This window comes from Cottoperca gobio, chromosome 4, assembly GCF_900634415.1.
Source record: "Cottoperca gobio chromosome 4, fCotGob3.1, whole genome shotgun sequence".
NCBI lineage: Eukaryota > Metazoa > Chordata > Actinopteri > Perciformes > Bovichtidae > Cottoperca > Cottoperca gobio.
Genome location: NC_041358.1, coordinates 9,819,981 through 9,838,883, shown reverse-complemented (window position 1 = coordinate 9,838,883; position 18,903 = coordinate 9,819,981).

Sequence of the window (18,903 nt, the reverse complement as noted above, 5' to 3'; positions counted from 1 at the left end):
CGGCTCTGCAAATGATCATTTCATTCAAGCTGTAGTTTGTCTTTTAATTACCATTTTCCTAGAATGACTGGAAACAATTTGCCCCGAGGAGACCTCTGAGTGTTAGAGTGGGCTAAGCATTATTTCATTAGTTGTGATAATATTTCTTTAGTCCTTTAAATTTATGGATACCAAGTCTTGACACAGCAGGAAGAAATTAGAGTGGGTGGCAGCTCTCGCTGGTGGTGGAGGTGGGGTGGTGGAGACACGTTCCTTTTCATAGTAAATAATAAGCTCATTAAATGGCTGAAATGTTTTTAAAAGCTATTATCTGCCCCATTTCACTTTAATTAGCCAACTGTCTCCGAGACCTGCATGCACAGTTTAGACAAGATTTACTTTTGTGTCAGACTACAACAGAGAGTTGAGTGAAACAATCCAACATAATGGCATTGCCAGTGGTTTGACAGGTGAAATAAACCAGGGGATTAGTCATCCTGGAGAAAAATGCTTAGAGGCCGAGAGATAAGATGTTTTGTGGCTGTGATAAACATGTTTGTGGTGAGATTTGATGCAAATGTCTTTTTCATTACAGCAGAATCCCAAGAGATTGAACTGGGGCAAAGTGACGCTGTAATTGCATTCAACCAAGATTTTCTGAGAGAAAATTTAAATAAATTAACTAAATTTAAATAAGTAAATGTTTTGCGGAAAAAGTCAGGATTTGTCACACAGAGAAATCACACAGCTGCGTACCAGTATCTCAATCAAATGATTCAATAGTAAACAAAGAGGCAGTTTAAACTTCCTGTACAATAATGCAGTTGAAATCTGAGAGAAAGAAAATCCTCTGGGGCCATTACTTTCATGAATGTCTCAGACACAGCCTTACAGCTGTGAGCTGAATCTAATTAAGTTCGGCCTAATACTTTTCATGTGGTAATTTGCCCTGTTGGAGAAAAAAGTAGCCAATGGTGATTGGTCGTTCTGCCTCTCACCAGGGCTTAGGAACAGTCCTCCTAATGACAGCGCTGCAGGGCCACGAAGTTTCGATCATAAAATATTAAATTCATATTAACAATTGGAGGAGTTGAGGCCAAGCCTGTGTAGGTATAGTCCAGTAAAGAACAGGCCAGCGAACCCGAGTGAAAATGCACAGAATCCTCTGTATGCAGTGGAAGTGAAAGCATTTTATTGTGAAATATCAGTCAATAAAAATGTATTACAACTAAAATAAGCAGGGAATAAAGAAACTTCTTCAAACTTCCATTGTGGACAGTGAAAAGTCCTGGGTTGTGGTTCTTTAAGTGCCAGCTAATGGTTTGTTTGTCAAAATTAGGAAAATAACAATAACAGCTGACGGCAGACAAAATGCATTCAGACAACGTTCACCGAAACATACAGCTAGAAAGGTTGCCTCAACATCATTATTTCTATACATAGCACAGTAAAGGAAGTTTAAAGGTATCAACAATACAAAAGGAAAAAGTAGCTGTATTCAGAATGAACAAAACATAGTAGAGCCTCCTGTGGAAATAAGACAAAACAATGACAAAGATTTAAAGGAAAAGTGTTTTGTCCTTTGTTCTGATACTGAGTGGGCTTTACATGCAAGGCACAACCATGCTCTTCTGTCACCAGATATTACGTTATTACAGTAATGGTTATCAGATTACAATAGACAACTCTTCCACTACAGGTAATGTGGCCACAATGTGGAAACGAGTTGACAGCCATCAGTATATGCCTACATGTCCTCAATGACAATTAATGGATTTATGGTTTTAAATACCTCCACGAATGGTTTATTTGTAACTAATGGTTGAATTCGTATTCTATTGTTTCTGTATGTTGCACTTCTGTTTGGCTTATTTGAAGCTATTGTTCTTCAGAGGATTGTACCTATTTGAAGCTGTTGTACTTGCAAGATTATTGCTGTTCGGCGTTGTATCCTCATGATTGTTTGCACTTATTGTAAGTCGCTTTGGACAAAAGCGTCAGCTAAGTGAACTGTAATGTAATGTAAAATATTGCTCCTGTTGGAATATGTACTTCACTTCCCTTATAGCATTCACTGATCACATGTATCAGTGGTCTTGGTGGAAAGTTAACATCTGTTATTATATAGTTTTATTTGCAACATACAGGCACTAGGATTTGACCTATAGGGCTTGGCCTTCTATTGAATAGCGGTTACTGTACTGTTCACCATCTTCATTTATCCTGTTAGCATGCTAACATTTGCAAATTAGTTATAGATTATGTCAAGATCTACAATAAACTGAGGCTAATGGTTATGTCTTTAGTTTTGCAAGTATTTTGTCATAAACCAAAAGTACTGGACACATGTATACCTTGACCAGAGGGTGGCACTAGATTAGACAGAAGATGAAGAAAGTTATTACAATGTTTGCTAAGGGGAACATGCATGTGTGTATCAAATTCCATGGCAATCCATCCAATAGTTGTTTGGCTATTTTAACAAAAAAACACAAATGGCAATGTCATGGTGGGGCTAGAGGGAAACTCATGGGATCGTCAAAGGATTCTTCGTGTAGGAATCATGAGTATACCAAATTATGTACGAACCCATCTTCTGAACCTTGACTTGCTGGTTGCGCTGGAGGACAGGTCATGTGATCTTCAAAGTCCTGAACACACCGACCAAGCAACAAAACAAAATTGCCATCTCTAGAGCCATTACGCTAGCATGGCTAAACAATAAAAGGGCACAGGTTTCCATGTAATTAACCCTTCCTGAAAAGCAGCAAGGCAACATCTGTACCGCTTGAATTATAACGTGAACCCAAATTCCACCTGATTTCCAAAACATAAATGTCAGCAGATTTAAATAAAAGATCTTACACACAACTATACACATATTTCTAGCTGCTGTAATCCGTATAATGAAGACATTCAATTACAGAGAGCCAACAGGAGGAAATTATTAAAAATGGTTACCTGGGAAGAGAGACAGGGGAATTAACTAAAAGTCTTTAATTACACTTGGTGGACATTAATCACACAGAGAGATGAGGTTCATTTCCTGCTCATCTTAATCTTCATCATGTTGGGGGGTAGTTAAGAGGACTCCTGTCTGGGCCCAGATGCACGCTGTGCAGCACATTCATACAGTACTGTGATCTCACCGGTGCCCAAGAGACGAGCTGCGACTATATCCCAGAATGCACCTTCTCCCAGGGAAAGGCAGTCCAATATTGGTGTTTTTCTGCTCAATGCCGTTACAGCAAATCTATTCTCAACACAAATACACTCAATTAGAGTGATTTATTCTAATCAACCCCAAAATTGATTTATCTTCTTCAAGAGCAAGTGTATTTATTTATTTGTTTGCACCTTTTTAGAATAATAAACTACCAAAGCCAAACAGTTCTGCCTTTCCTCCTGTCTTGGCCCAGTATTTTCTGTTTAATAATTTATTTGGAGCATATTTTTCTCCTTCTGATTGCAAACTCTTTACTAAAATGAGAAGGCTCTTTTTGAAGAAAAAAAATCTATATTTAGGGGTCATTTACAGTCAAAGGAATCCTGTCTATGCTGAATCAATATAGGAGTTTCATGGGCTCCGTGTTTTTTTCCTAAAGCACAATGTTCAGGTTCTCTGTCAGGGCCAGGTTTCTTTCAGGTTAATAACTGCAACAAGTTCATTTTCTTTACAATAAAGAATAAAAAATCCTTTGCAGGTAAATGTTTTACTTTTCACTTGGAAAATATATCTCTTGTGCACATATTGGTTTAGAATGTATTTACAATGCTGGAAATCCTTCACAATTAAACAAACATTCATGTTTAAAAAAGGGTATACATGCGCCATTATTCTCATGAATAACTGACTAGGTCAGACTAACCTAGAACGTGTCATTATCAAACAGAAGAAAATCATATAAATATCTGAGACAAGATTAATATCAAACATAATTCAAGTCATACACCTCTGCCTTTTCAAGAATGTTTCTGTAATTTGGCTCAGGCTTAGCACAGACAGCTGGAAACTGATATCTACACATACAGTCAATATCAGTTGGTGTAAGTAATGTATTCTAAAATGATGATGATGGTGACTAGTCAACAAACGAAAAGATCTCTTCAAAATCCCAGCAAAATCAATACAATATCACCCTAACCCATGACAATAGCAACAACCCTACAATACTACCTTTGTTGTAATAATTATAAACCTAATGTTTGATTTGAGACTGTGTGGGAGAGGTAGGGATTCTACACAGCAAGGCCATCATTTTTTCGTCTCATCAGCGTAGCACACAACTTTAAAAGCTGCATAAGGGTAGTATTTATTACGCGACAATTATATCAAATTCTATTATTTAATATCATTGGTTTACTTGTGCTTTATAAAGCCATTTTGCTATCACCCTAGAATAATGTATAAAACCCAATATGGAAATATTCTTAATTATATGATGGAAAAAAAGGTATTCCTTAAATGTTCTGAAAAACTCAAGTTGAAACCTTCCCCCATTCAGAAAATATTGCCTCTCTGAACAAAAGTGACACTCGTGTCTTCTCTGTGGTCTAAGCATCTCATTAAGTTACATGCCATGGCATTCAGAGAAATAATCATCTTTGGCCTGAGCGAACACTACCCAGATGACTCCTTCTTTTTTTGCAGCAAACACTACATTACAATAACGAGTATCCTGTTAGTTGAAGTCGCTGTCCCTCAAAATGCAAGTTCTCACTTATCATTTACGCGCTGGGAAACATATCTGTGTTAATGCATCGTAATGTTTAATTGCTGAACTGGTTGAGTTCAAATGATAGGAGCGGAAAACCAAGACAGAGAGAACACACCAGATGTGCATGAAGCACAGGGACCCATTTTAGATTGGATTCTTCTTTTTCCTCTCTAGCCAGTCACATTTACTTTGTGCCTTTGTGACTTAAGTCTAATTGAAGCTCAAAAGCGAGAGGAGGAGATTGAATTGCAGATTGAATTGCATCCCAAGGTCATTTGAGCATTGGAGGGATAAACAACTGCAATAGAAGTGCTGCCTATGGGCATCGTAGGCTCTAACTCTGCTCTCAAAAGCAATTATAAAATCCACTAATGTCATTTTGATTATTTCCCAGTGTATTTGGCGGTTTGATTGACCATGTGTTATTTAAATGCAATAAATAATATTTGTCTAAGCTTTGTACTATTTCACAGTGCATGGTGAAGCATGATATGACTTCCTGTAATTTATGACAGAAATATGTTTTTGCTCGTCAAATATCATCACACATGGATCAATAGGTGATATTGTAATAATTCATGGGCAACATTGAATTAATTGAACGAGTATTATTGGGTTAATTGTTATATGTGTATTGTTTTGTAGAATCAAACGTATGGCGGGGGAGGGGGGAGTTGTGCTTAATATGTTTTGTACCCCTTTCTGGTCCCACCATTTGAAATGGTAATTTATAACATGAGATCTTGCACGGAGTAGTATTGCTGATGTATATATTTGTCGCCTGAACCACAGAGACATACGTAGCAAGCTGTATTTAAAGTCTTTCCAGTTTTTCACTATAATGTGATGTCTAGTTTCTGCTTCAGATCAGCTCAGAAGCAATAGATGCTGAAGTTCTAATACATTCTGCATAAGCGGAAGACTTATCTACAGTAGTAATGAAAACCGAGCCAAATGTGTGAAGGACTTTTTCTATTTGCAGCACTCCTCTGAATTATACTAAAACATGCAACGTTGCTTTACCTTCCAACGTAGGTAATAATGGAGTAATATCTTGGCAAGTAACAGATACAAATTAAACGGGCTATAGAAAGGTCTTTAAAATTAGGATAATATGGTAATATCCAGATAGGTCAGAACTACTACTTTTATTTTAAAAGCCCTCTCTCCTCTGAATTGACTTCATATTCTACTAATTTGTAACAGCAAATAGGTTTTGCCCCCCAAAATGTTTTAATGAATGTATCTCCAAAGTTTCTAATTTTAATTTTGAACGTCTCTGCAAAATGCTTCCTGACATATCCACTCTTGCAATATAGCATCCTCTAGTAGCAATTAAATCTTACATGAACACAACATCCTCTGTCAAAGATAAAACTTTTGCTTTTTTGTTATTTTACATTAGAGATTGTATCTCATAAGATCTGCATTTGTGTTGTTTGTCTGTGCTTTTCTTGCTGGTTTGGAATGGGTGGGGCTCAGTTAAACGATGTTATAAAACTATAACCGCTGTCGATCAAATCTGATCAAACCATACAGCTGAAAATGTGATTTAAACTCATTTATGTACTGTCAACATTGGATACTAGCTACATGCACAGATCAAGCTACATACCAGTATGTAACATACAAGGAATATTTACCGTCTACACTTCACTTTTTTTGCATGAATGTGCATAATTTATAGCATGGACCGACTCCAGCTGTAAATGTGAGACAGATTGTCTTGGCTCTGTTTGCAAACTCAAAAAATGCCTGAAGTGCTTTACAGGAAAATACAGGCTTTTATTTTCTGATATTCAGGGAGGCTTTGTAAAATGAGTGTCAGTCATAGAAACAATCATGACAGTATTTATGAAACCGAAATTTACAACAGATTATAACATCACATTGTTATTGAAACGCGCACCAGACACTTTGACTGGGGGTTCAGAACACACACACACACACACACACACACACACACACACACACACACACACACACACACACACACACACACACACACACACCACTAGTTCCAATATATATCTGCGTAACTTTCACTCAACCATTTATTCACGTCGGCTGCACACTAACCACTTGTTGTGGAGATTTGGGGAAATCAATAAATGTTCCACATATTATAAAAAATGTTATTAAGCAAGATAAAATGGCTGTTAAGGAGTTCTTCACTAAAAGTAAGTGCAAATAGTTTATGTGACCTGCAACGATCTCACCTTTCATCCCTTTTATTAACAAAAAGATGTAAGCCGATATATTAAACATACTTCCATTTGTTAACCTAAAACACATTAGCCCTCATTTAGGAAGGTCATTTGACTTGACAAATATCCTGTTCTGATACCACAGCATGATCGTAGGTCACCAACAGTGCTAGTACTCTGACACTACACTGACAAATGCTAACCTACATGTAGATTTCCTAATATACCTAACCTACATGTGGGAGTGTGTGCCCATATCGTGTTGCTTTTGACATTATCCAAGTGAAATGCTGTCAAAACACGGTGTGTGATATTAGTGTCATTTGATTTTTATTGATTTGGAAGTCCCAAGCACAGACTGAGCTGAAAAAAATGTAAGTGTGTGCAAAAACTTTGAGCATACATTCTCACATAAAAAAAGTCCAACCCATCCTAGAAAAAGAGATTTCAGCAAGGTTGAGGTTTGACTTAGCAATATACAGCATGTCACAATTCCCCACGACTGCTAATGAGCAATCACAGCAGCTACTCTCATCCCCTTTAAAAGCAGCAGGCAGTTGCTAATGAGCCAGGGGAGAGAAGCCGCTGTTGAGGAGGAAACAGATTCTGGAAGGCACAAATATACATCACCCCAAATGCTTCTAAGGCCAGACAATGCCTGCATTATTTACTGTTTAGGGACACTGGAATACCTGTCAGTGACTAATGCTATGCACAAGGATATTTTAGAAGACAATAATATCAGTAATGTTGCTGAGAAGTTCTGAAAAAAATACCACTTAATTCTGTGCTCAGTTGTCAAAACAATCAGTCCCTGCCAGTGCAAATTATGGCGGGTCCCTCGGACAGCTCCAGAATCAGCACTCTGGACAGTGCTTGTGTCTGAGCACTTTACCTACGACTATTAAACTAGTTAATTACCAAGTACCTTGTGCTGCAGAAAAAAACTAAGCAAATGGCAATGTCATGGTGGGGGTAGAAGAAAAGTCTTGAGATCGTTCTCAAGGATTATTCGTGTAGGAATCATGAGTATACCAAATTATGTACAAATCCATCTTGTGAAACCTTGACCTGCTGGTTGCGCTGGAGCAGGGATGTGTGGTCACTAGGGATGTCACTAGAACTGATACTTTGGTACCAAGTTGATGCCAACATTCTGAAAACGTGACTGTTCTTGTTTTTCTACAGTGCCGCAGGTACCGTAAGGGCTCGAGACTAGCGGTGTCCTGTGGACGATAGAAAATGTGTAAGTAAACTCACTATTGACGCGTTAAGGCAACTCGCCCTATTTTCTCCCATATAATGTTACATTGAGAACAACAAATCCGTGATGAAATCTGCAGGAGAGCTAATAAACGTTAGCTGTTAGCAGCCAGTGGAGCGAGGTTCCATAGAGTTGCACTATGATGCATTCAGTAAAATGGTTATCATGATGTGTTCAAATGTAGTCTTGTAAAACATAGTTTTTGGCGAGACACTTAAATAAATACAGTTTTCACAGCAATAAATGAATTTGAGAGGGAGTTATGAACTTTTTATCTTCGTAACAAAAACCGTGAACGTGTAGGTTGAAGTACATGGGTACATGGGATATTTTGTATTTATTTTTTTACTGTGGTATCGAATTGATATCGATAATCGTGGAAATTCACTGTTATTGGTATTGAGTACTTAATTTTTGGTATCGTGACATCCCTGGAATTAAACAAGCTGCATTTGCTGAGTCATTTGGATACAGTAGCATACAACAATGCCTTCATCTCAATTAATGTGAGAAATGCCTAGGCGCTGAAATGAGCTTGCCAGTTGGAGCTGTATTTGGTATTGTTTCACCATTCACGCCAAGTCTGTGTACGTTGTCGTGAAAAGAAGCAGAAGGTCATGTAGCAATTTTGTTATATCCTGTTGCCATTTTGGAAGATAAAACTAATAAATGGAGGTAATGTAGTTGTTTGACCTGAGCATAATTGCAAAGCACATCCCTCACATTAGAGAGTAGAGATAGAACACCCATCATTTCTACTGATGTATGAAGGCAACAGATACTTAACTGAGTGAAAGGACATTACCTCATACATCCTGTTACATAAGTTGTTGATCACTGATCATTTATTTAACTCAATTCAGACCCTTAAACAGATAAAAACTTTTTTTTAAATATCCGTGTAAGTCAAAGAGACAGAACTCAACATAAATCAATGTTTGATTTTTTGATTTTGCAGACGATGCTGTGTGTAACTCTAAAGCCAAGAATATGAGTGGTGAGTGCAGGTTTAAGCAAGTAGAAATGCAAAAGCAAAAACAAATACCAAAATTGCATTGATAATCATATTTAGGAACGATAATAACAGTGTAACAAATGGGGCTCATTATGCCTAGTGTGCTGATCAGCATGCAATAGGAGGATTTTCGCTTCAGTAACTTTAAATTAAGAGAGAAGCAAGACATCATATTATCAGCCACTTGTTTATAACAATACAAATTCCCAACAAAACTTTCAGACCCCATTAAAACATTTTATTTTTATTTTGTGTATTTTCTATCAATAGGGCCAATCAGTAACAGGAGGCATCACATTTGAACAAGTTTAAAGCCTGGAGTATTGGAGCAACTGTAGGCTTTCAGAAATTGAAAATCAGACATTTAGTGTTTCAACGCCAACCATTGTTGTCAGTCTTCTGTCATCTGAGATACTGTTTCAAGACTTCAAGACTTCAAGACTTCAAGTGACAAAAAAAAGCAATGGCTTTTCTGATTCAGTTTTCAAATGCAAAGAAAAATGCTTATTTTAATTAAACATGATGATTACTTAGCCTCACTTCTCTGATTTATACTGTATTTTTTTTGTGGGAAGAAATCACTTTAAATGTGTTATCTTTGTTATTAAATGTATTTTTCTAAAAAATGAACTCTTTACACGGAAGCCAAATAGTTATACACATTAAAACAAGGTTAATAGTTGAATACAACATTTGTTCTGTTTTATTGATCATGAATTCCATCGGACAATTTCAACCTCATCAACATGACATGTGAGGCCATGTCACCACAAGAGCTGCTATACTGCGGGCTGACATTTCAAAATATCGTGTAAAATAAACCATTTATTATTCACAGCGGAGCATTCTTCCTGAGCAAACACACAAAACTGTATGCACATGTTTGAAGAATGCTGCTCATGCATATTTGTTCATACTCATATTATTGTATTTTCTATTCATTTACATCTGCAGCAGTATGCCTCAGAGTAATGCTTCCAAGCCTTCCCTATCATGCTAGGAATAACATCCTGATGTGGAAATAATGAATACTTTTGTTTTTGGCCCAAAATATGAGATAATGAGCCTACAAAATCAGCTTTCAAAAACCCTTGAGTCATAACCAGCACACCATGGATTCATGTCACAGAGATTTATGGGACAGCTTCAAAAGGCAAGGCATGGAAAGTTTATTTATCTAGCACATTCCAACACAAAGGCAGTTAAAAGAGCTTTACATAATGAATAAATGATGTTAAATAAAAGTACATCGTAAAACATTTAAAAGACATATTCAAAAAGAAAACACACATTTCATGAGGAAGTAAGAAAATGAAAGCACAGAGAACAGTAGGATGTCTGTGGATAGAATATGAGTAATGTGCGTTCACATCCCCTGTGACTGACCCTATCTGCTATCTCCACATTGACACTGTAACTGTGATGGCACACCACAAAGGATTTTGGAAGCGAGAGGAAAAGTTGAAGCTCGTATCCAGCAGCTGTCTGGCTGAACTGCGCCACATTCCCAGACCAGGTTTATTCAGATGATTCATTCAGAATCATTCAATTCATTCAAATCTTTTGAATTAGTCTCGGGTCATGTTGCAATAAGAATAGATACAATATAAATAATAAGATTATTATGTTTTTTATTGTTATCACTTTTACGTAAAGCACAGTTATTAACTGTCAAAAATAGGCCGTTGCCTTTTTTAACATAGATGAAATAAATGAAAACATTTCTGTAATTTGAAAAGAAGTCTAATGATCTGACTGAATTTACATTTTATTTCACTTCATTCATAAATATTTTTCATATAATGGTTTGAATCATTTATTGTTTTTTAAATTATTAATAAAACAGAAAAATAGACATTAAAAAAAAGATCCGGTTAAGAAAATCTTAAATAAAGAAATAATAATTTGTCTTTAAAATCTACATATTTTGCCAATACATTGAATGTATTTATAGTCATTTAGTGTCAACGCATTTGTATTTTTATGATTAAAAAGACACCAAATACTTCTTTATCTCCATCTATTTGTTAAAAACCACTGTACCAGCTTTTATTTTGAAAACAGAAGGAAGGGACTAACAACATGACCCTTTACTTCCAAGTCAGCATGAGAATCCCTATTGCTGGCTCATGTTACACAATTCCTCTTGCATGCTCAATCATCTGTCATGCTCCTCCATCGTGCACAATTCAAATGTTTCTCTAATCTCTTATAAACCTGTGCCTGTGCCCTGTCAAAGATTGACTTGCAATTGTGTGTTCTCTCAAATATTTGGTGTCAATATGCTTCCATCTCGTCTCAGAATAAGATTCTGAACAATGAGCACAGTCTGAGCAAATGCTGGCATTTGTTTTGCTTTCCAATATAATTTCACAGTCAATTTAGAGGAGAAGGAGCTCCACACGGTCGTGCAGTGCATTTGAGGTTTCGAGCTATTTCGTCCACCCAGATTTCCTGTTTGGTGAAGAGCTGATTAGACTGAAAGTAAAGCAGCTCTGGCCTGGACTCGAATAAGATTCCCATCACTGTGGGCTGGCAATGACTTCACGCTTGTACAGGGGGAGAGCAGATGAGGAAGATAACCTCTGTTATCAGGCTACAATTCAACCATCAGCAGGACATCCGATAGAGGTTGGGCCACATTTGATGTCATTGATTTATGTGATTTTCTTTGTGGTATTCACTTTTTTAATATTTTGTCAATAGAATCGTATCATTACAAATTGCAATTTTGGTTTTGTATTTTATTTACAAAAATGCTGGTAAGGGGCACAAATCGATAACCAGAAATGAATAGTATTTAACAGCCAAATTACTTTACTTTTGCCAAGTTAAAATGTTAACACAATGACTATAGATAAATGGCTGCACTTAAGATGAATGAGCATAAACTTGACCGAGGCACACTCATGTGCTGTAATAAAGATATACGTATATGACGTAAGTATTTATCGATCGTTTGCTTTAACACCTTTAAATACAATGATTTCGGAAATTGTAGTTTGTAGAACTACATATAAAAATGGTACATCCTAGACTGTTTAACCTATGTTAATGTTAGCACTCTCAAATAGGTTTGCATTATATCTTTTCTTCTTCTTTGCTGCTTGATGCAGTAATAATTCATGATTCATGACCTCCTGCAGATGACGTAGAGGTTTAATTAATCATGTATCATCAGCTCGCTCCTTGAATAACAACATGCTGGGTGAATGGGACAGTGAAAGCAGGACAACTTAAAAGAAAATGTGCCTTCTGCTCAGTAATGCGTGTCCCGCTGAGGTACAAAACTAATTAATCAGTAATAACAATCCTGGATGGTTGCTGCGGAACTACACGCTCATGTATTGAAGAGCTAATTTAACATACAATAGATAGGAAATTAAAGGTCAGATGATCTTCATTTTTAAGACATTGTAGTCTGTCTTGATTTAATAATTTACTTCATGACCTTCATCATTATGATTAAAAGCATACAGCTTACTTGCAATCACAGTCCAGTCTCATAGTTCATACAAACACATTTGTGTATTTGTTATTTTACATTGTGTAAAGCAGAGACTTTTTTAAAAATGTAATTTAATTTGCATTTAACCAGGAACAGCATCGTGGAGATTTAAAAAATATCCTCTACAAGAGTGAATATACCAAAATAAGACTCATATTGTAGATCACATAGGGCCATTAGCTCATTGAAAGTATCCACCACCTGAAGTACCGTCCTGCAGTCCTTTAATCTATTTTTTGAAAACCCTTCAAGAGACCAGGTCCCCTATACCTAAATCTAGCTGCAACAAATTCCAAGCCGCAGGAACAACTTACCTAAAAGTATTGTTCCCATTTCAAGACGAATATTGAGCAAACAAAGAGTTTACTAGTTAAGTAAACTCCATTGAAACGAAACAAACAAGTCAAAAGAATGTTTTTAATAATCCTCTTCCCTAAGAAGTTTTCAGCTGCTCAATGTTATTAAATGTGAGTGTTTCATTGCATACATAAAATGGATATCTGAGGTTACACTTATTAAGCTTTATATTGTGACAGTGATGCTTACTAACGGGATTATTAAATTAACTTGAAATGGATAAAATAAGAGTTAAATCCCTCCTCCATTATTTATCCCATCGCAATGCTAAGACATTAACGTCCGCTTAAGGATTCTCAGATATTCAGAGCTCGTCGTCTGTGTATTTTACATGCTAATTGTCTTGCAGAGAAGAAACCTGGGCCATTTATAAATGGATATAATTATCAGGACGGTGCTGTACGACAAAGTCTTTATTCCTTCTTCACAAGCACACAAGTTGCCTTTCATAGATACATCTCATATGCCATAACTCCTGTGACGCACACACAAAAATGGCTGACCTGTCGATTAATCATCAGCATAGAAAACAGCAAGACCTCAGGGACTGCGATGTTATAGATACCAGATAGCCTATAAATCTAACAGGGACCTATAACTTGGGGCACTGAGGGAAAGCATATATGATGAATGCTGGAGACTGTAGTCATCTCTTCTCATAAATGCTGTGGTGGGATAAATTAATTGTAGCAGCTAACAGCATTTTAAAGAAAGTAAAACAATAAAAAGAGGAGCTCATTATGGAGGCTTACTGAAGGACTTATTTACTGTGAGACAGAAACAGATAAATATAAAAGACAAAATGCTGTGTGTGTGTGTGTTTGTGCGTGTGTGTGTGTGTGTGTGTTTAAAACAGACTTTATGGGCTATCTTTTAAAACTACAAACCAGTGCGATGAATCTACCTGCCGGCTACACTGCACAACAACAAAAGCAGACATCGATGCCACAAGACTTTCTTCAGATAATCTGACAATGCAGACAAAAAACAAAAGAATAATGATGACCAACTGAATTGACTGAGAGATTCCTGCAACCTTCCAATTTGTTCCACATGTGATCCCATTAATAAATCACGTGAAAGAGATAGATACATCTACATACACTCAGCCGATGAAACTGTCTTCACTCCATCCACCATGTCAGAATGCCGTTGTTATTAGTTGTATAAGTCAAGGCAACTTGTGCAAGACACCAAGCCCCGGCCTGTCTTTGATCCTACAGCCTGTCACATTGCATTCAGGTCTGTTAGAGCGAATGGAAGTGTCCCGCAAGGCATGACTCATGATGGTACAGCAGCGAAAAGCTGCTTGCTGCTCTCTTTGATGAATGCCACCCAGTTAAAGCGTTGACGTGCAGGGCTCCATAGTTTACTGCGGCACAATGAAGAGACAAACAAATTCATAAAATGCAAACTGTTGAGGAAGTTTTAGACGTGTTCGTTTCTTGGCGTGAGCAGAAAACGTGTTTGTGCACAACCCCGTCTCCGACAGGGTGTCTGCATTCTCAATTAAGTTTTGAGGCTAACGTATTTTCTTCGGGATTATGGTCACAGTTTCAAACATGTGGAAATAGTTGCAAATTAAACTTTCACAGGGTTACTCTGTCAGCAGCAGGAAATGGACCCAAAAGCATGACCCACAGACAAAAAGGTTTAAGTAACAGTCTTTACTTAAAAAAGGGCAAAAAAACAGTAACTGTCCAAAAAGAACAGACTGAACGGTATAACAAAAAAACACTCAACTAACTATTTGTCGTGAAACAAGGCAAGGTAACAAACTCTAGGAATTAGCACTAGGAATATATACAAATCTGATATATATCTGTGTGTGTGTGAACTGAAAGTATGACTTATATTGAATGTCACACATTTTGAACACTGAGTCTCTATTCTTGTACCTCGCTTGTGTGAAACAGAAACACTGTTTCTGTCAGAAGGTCCATGTTGAGCAAATAAGTGGTGGGAGGTGAGAATCCCCATTGTTGAAGTTAACCACCTCACACTTTCAGTTTCAAGCTCTTTGATTTACCCCAGCGGTGCTCAAACAACATTCTTCTGATCTAAAGCAGAACACCAGATGAGTCTGAACATTTGTGACAAATTAATGAATGATGCTGCACAGTATACGCCGGATGTATCAGGTTAGCTCCTTAACTTTCTTGCCCTTAATTGCTGAGGGAAAGGAAAAGCTTGTGAAGACATATTTTCAACACGGGGAGTCAAGCGCATAAAATTCTTGCCATTCTAGGAGACATCGCCTTGTTCCTTCAATTGATTTTGTGTCTTGTGCAGTTAATAGTCACGTAGAAAAAAAAAAGGAATACAATAAAATTGATAAAATCACACAAGCTTATTTCTTAAAGTTTCAATGTGTAATTCCATGCCACATGCTCCAAAGAAATAGGGGGCAGTATTTCACCTCTACACTGGCTCCATACAATCTCTAATGTTTATATTTTAGTCGTAGTAGTTTGGCATATTTATTGTATTCTAATATATTTTATTTATTGTGTATTAAAATTAATACACTTTATTAAACTCCAATAAACTCCACCATCTCCATCCTGGTGGAGATGTGTAACAGCAGCAACAGGGAGTTTACGGTTCCCTGGTGCTGTGGCTGAACTTAAGCTAACTGCTTACTTGCCTGTCAATCAGTCAGTGGGCAAGAATACTACATATCGATTCTTATAATCCTCATGTGGGGCTGATCCATTTGTGTTAACTGAGGAACTAATGTTATCCGGGGGCTGTAGTCTGTGTAAAGTTACGTCAGTTTATTTATTGGACTAAATCCAAAGTGGTAGAAGGAGCCAGGAGAGCAGCCAGGAGAGCAGCCAGAGCAGCCAGGAGAGCAGCCAGGAGAGCAGCCAGGAGAGCAGCCAGGAGAGCAGCCAGGAGAGCAGCCAGGAGAGCAGCCAGGAGAGCCACCCGCTGAGGGAGGAGAGAGGTCAGCCGATCGGCATTCAGCGGTGGAGATGTGTAACAGCAGCAACAGGGAGTTTACAGTTCCCCGGTGCTGTGGCTGAACTTGAGCTAATTGCTTACTGAAGCTACGCTGTTTCCCGAAGCTGCCGACAGCTACACGCCCGTAGAAACAGCCTCCTGGCCGCTGTGAGGACGAAGCGAGGTGGTGCGGGTGGTTTTCTCGTTTCTGTCACTTTGACTGTAATCCAATAAACAAACTATAAAACATTGAACATGGCTGTAATGTTTACAAGCGAGTCAGGCAGCTGTACTTCTTTTCCCTCTGTAGTGAGGGCAGACTGGAGCTACAGTGTCTCACTATCACCTCTAGAGGAACAAGTGGTATTACATACAGGATGGAGCAGAGCTAGCTGTTAGCATGCTAACTTCAGTAGATATCTCTGGTACACAACACATAGACGTCTTTGACATAACGTCAACAATGTTACCTCTTCACATGCTGTTGATATTGTTAGTTAATTGTTTTAATGTTTTAATTGTTGGTTTCACAAATGGCACGAACAGTGGTGACCCTACCAACCACCCCAACCTTCTTCCCATGCAGACTTTCCGATCTTTTAACTACTTCTCCTGACTTCCGGAGCAGTTGATCAGATATTGCTCTAATATTGCCACGGATGGGTTTACATTGTTGTTCATTGGAAAGCCCAGTTTGAGAAGAAGATGAGTTAGGGGTTCGCTGGCTCTGTCCCAATACTCACATGCGGTCTTTGCAGATAGTCGAGTGCCTTCTTGTGTGACATCCGGTAGAAGTGCCTGTTGATTCTGCAAGCATGTGAGCGTTATTTAAAGCACATTGAGACATAATGGTGCTATCTCATCAATCAGGCAAATACATTGCTCAATCGATCTCATATTCACTTTCTTGGTTGTATTTTATTTCTTCATAAAGAACAAATTAAGTTGGATTCACCATCTTTACAGTAACAATCAGATGACAGTAGGAACATAAACACATTCAGAGGACTAATTAGACCAAATACATTGAGTTTCCCAGAAGCATGCCTTCTGCGTATGAAATAGACACTACCAATATCAATTGGTAGTGTTCTATTTCAACCAATTTTGAAAATGTTTCGGTCTGGTAATGTTTGAGGAAAAGAATGTGATATTCAATGTGTTGGCACTTTCAGATATTTAATTATAACTCTCATCAAGGACATATTTCAATAACATGTAATCATGTGTTGTGTCACCTTGACTTAAAATCCATCCATGCATCCATCGTCTACCGCTTATCCCGGGGTCAGGTGTCACACATCTTAATTTATTTATCTCTCTTTATACATGTAGGCCATAAAAACAGCTTATAGGGGCATTTAAGAGGTTAACCATAGCATTGTAAAACAGTTACCAAAGGAGGTGTAACTGTAAAGGAATCACATCATATGGCCTTCCAAATGTTCTTATATCGGTTTTAAGTCTTAAATATAAAAAACCAAGATCCCGCAATAGAGTGTGATTCCTTTAAGTCTTGAAATGAACGACTCAAATGTCCACCAGTCTGAGCAAGTAAAAGCCATTGAGTCCATCAAGAGGTTGTAAATGACATGATAGGTCCCCCCCCTTGCAAAATAATAACAATTTCCTTGATTAAAAAAACTTCAATATGACTTCAAACCACCATGGAGTTAGTTACGATAGCACTCATACGTTTCAAGGCAGTTTTAAGATTGACACTGGACAAAAGTAAATCATTAATTCTCAGAAGAGAAGAAAGGCAATTTTCTATAGGTCTCCAAGGTAACTGAGAGGTTGTGTCAAGCCACATAATAAAAACTAAAGTTTTATTTTAGGGGGTATTTCTTTTTCTGAAAGAATATACAGAATCTATTCATTTTTAAACTTCTCTGTAACATAAAACTTGGTTTACTCTCAACAACACACCATTATGTTTGAAGGTTCAAGTAGATTTTAACATCTCATCTCATACCTATGTGACATATACTATATGGCTATTATATGTCCTTTTTAAATCTGTAGCAGTCTTTTCTTTAATGAGCTCCGGACCAGTGCCTAAATCAAAAGAAGTCAATGAATAGCAAATTGGAGCAGTTCTCAGCGGCAGTTCTCCCTTTGAACCTGTAGGCACCATTGTGATTATCAAGGTATTCGATAAGGTAATTGCTGCATTAGCTGCTACTTCCTATTGCGTTGCTAATTATTTATCCAGCTCGGGAGCATGTGAACTTTAACACGGGATATCTATGATGTGTCTTGTTGAACAAAGAAGCACAACAATTATAGGGTAAGCTGTTTAGAAATCATGATTGCAATTACAGACCATTCTTGCTGGTGTAGTTTTCACTCGTTGTGACCTTAGAGGAAATAATAAGATGATTAAAAGAAAGGTCTTAGCATTTCAAAGGTTTCAGCTGGTAAAAAGTGGAGCTATATGGGGAGTCTTTTTTTATGGCTACTGAAATAAAGCCCTCGTCCTCCGACACATGATGGCTCATTAAACCGGTCTCCAGACGCAGTTTTATGGCTTGCAGGTAGGCACGGGAAGCGAGGGAATCAGTGCCTTGTATTTGTAACGACATACTGTACAGTATGGCAGTGACCAGCTGAATTTTCCCACAAGCTAAATACAGATTATCTTTGGAGGGATGAACTGATCAACATGTTTGCAAATAGGATAACACTATCCAGTCAGTTAAAGGTTTACCATTGTCGCTTGGCATGAAACTAAATCATGACAAAAAAAACGGCACTAAAATCAACATTACAACAGAGAATATATACGTCAACATGTACTGTAGTCCTCCAGAATTAAGTTTGAACAGTTTATTTTGGGTGGTCCAGGCTTCCAGAAATAAAAATCCAATTAATTTACTGCATAGACAATGTTGGGTGATTTGCAGTGG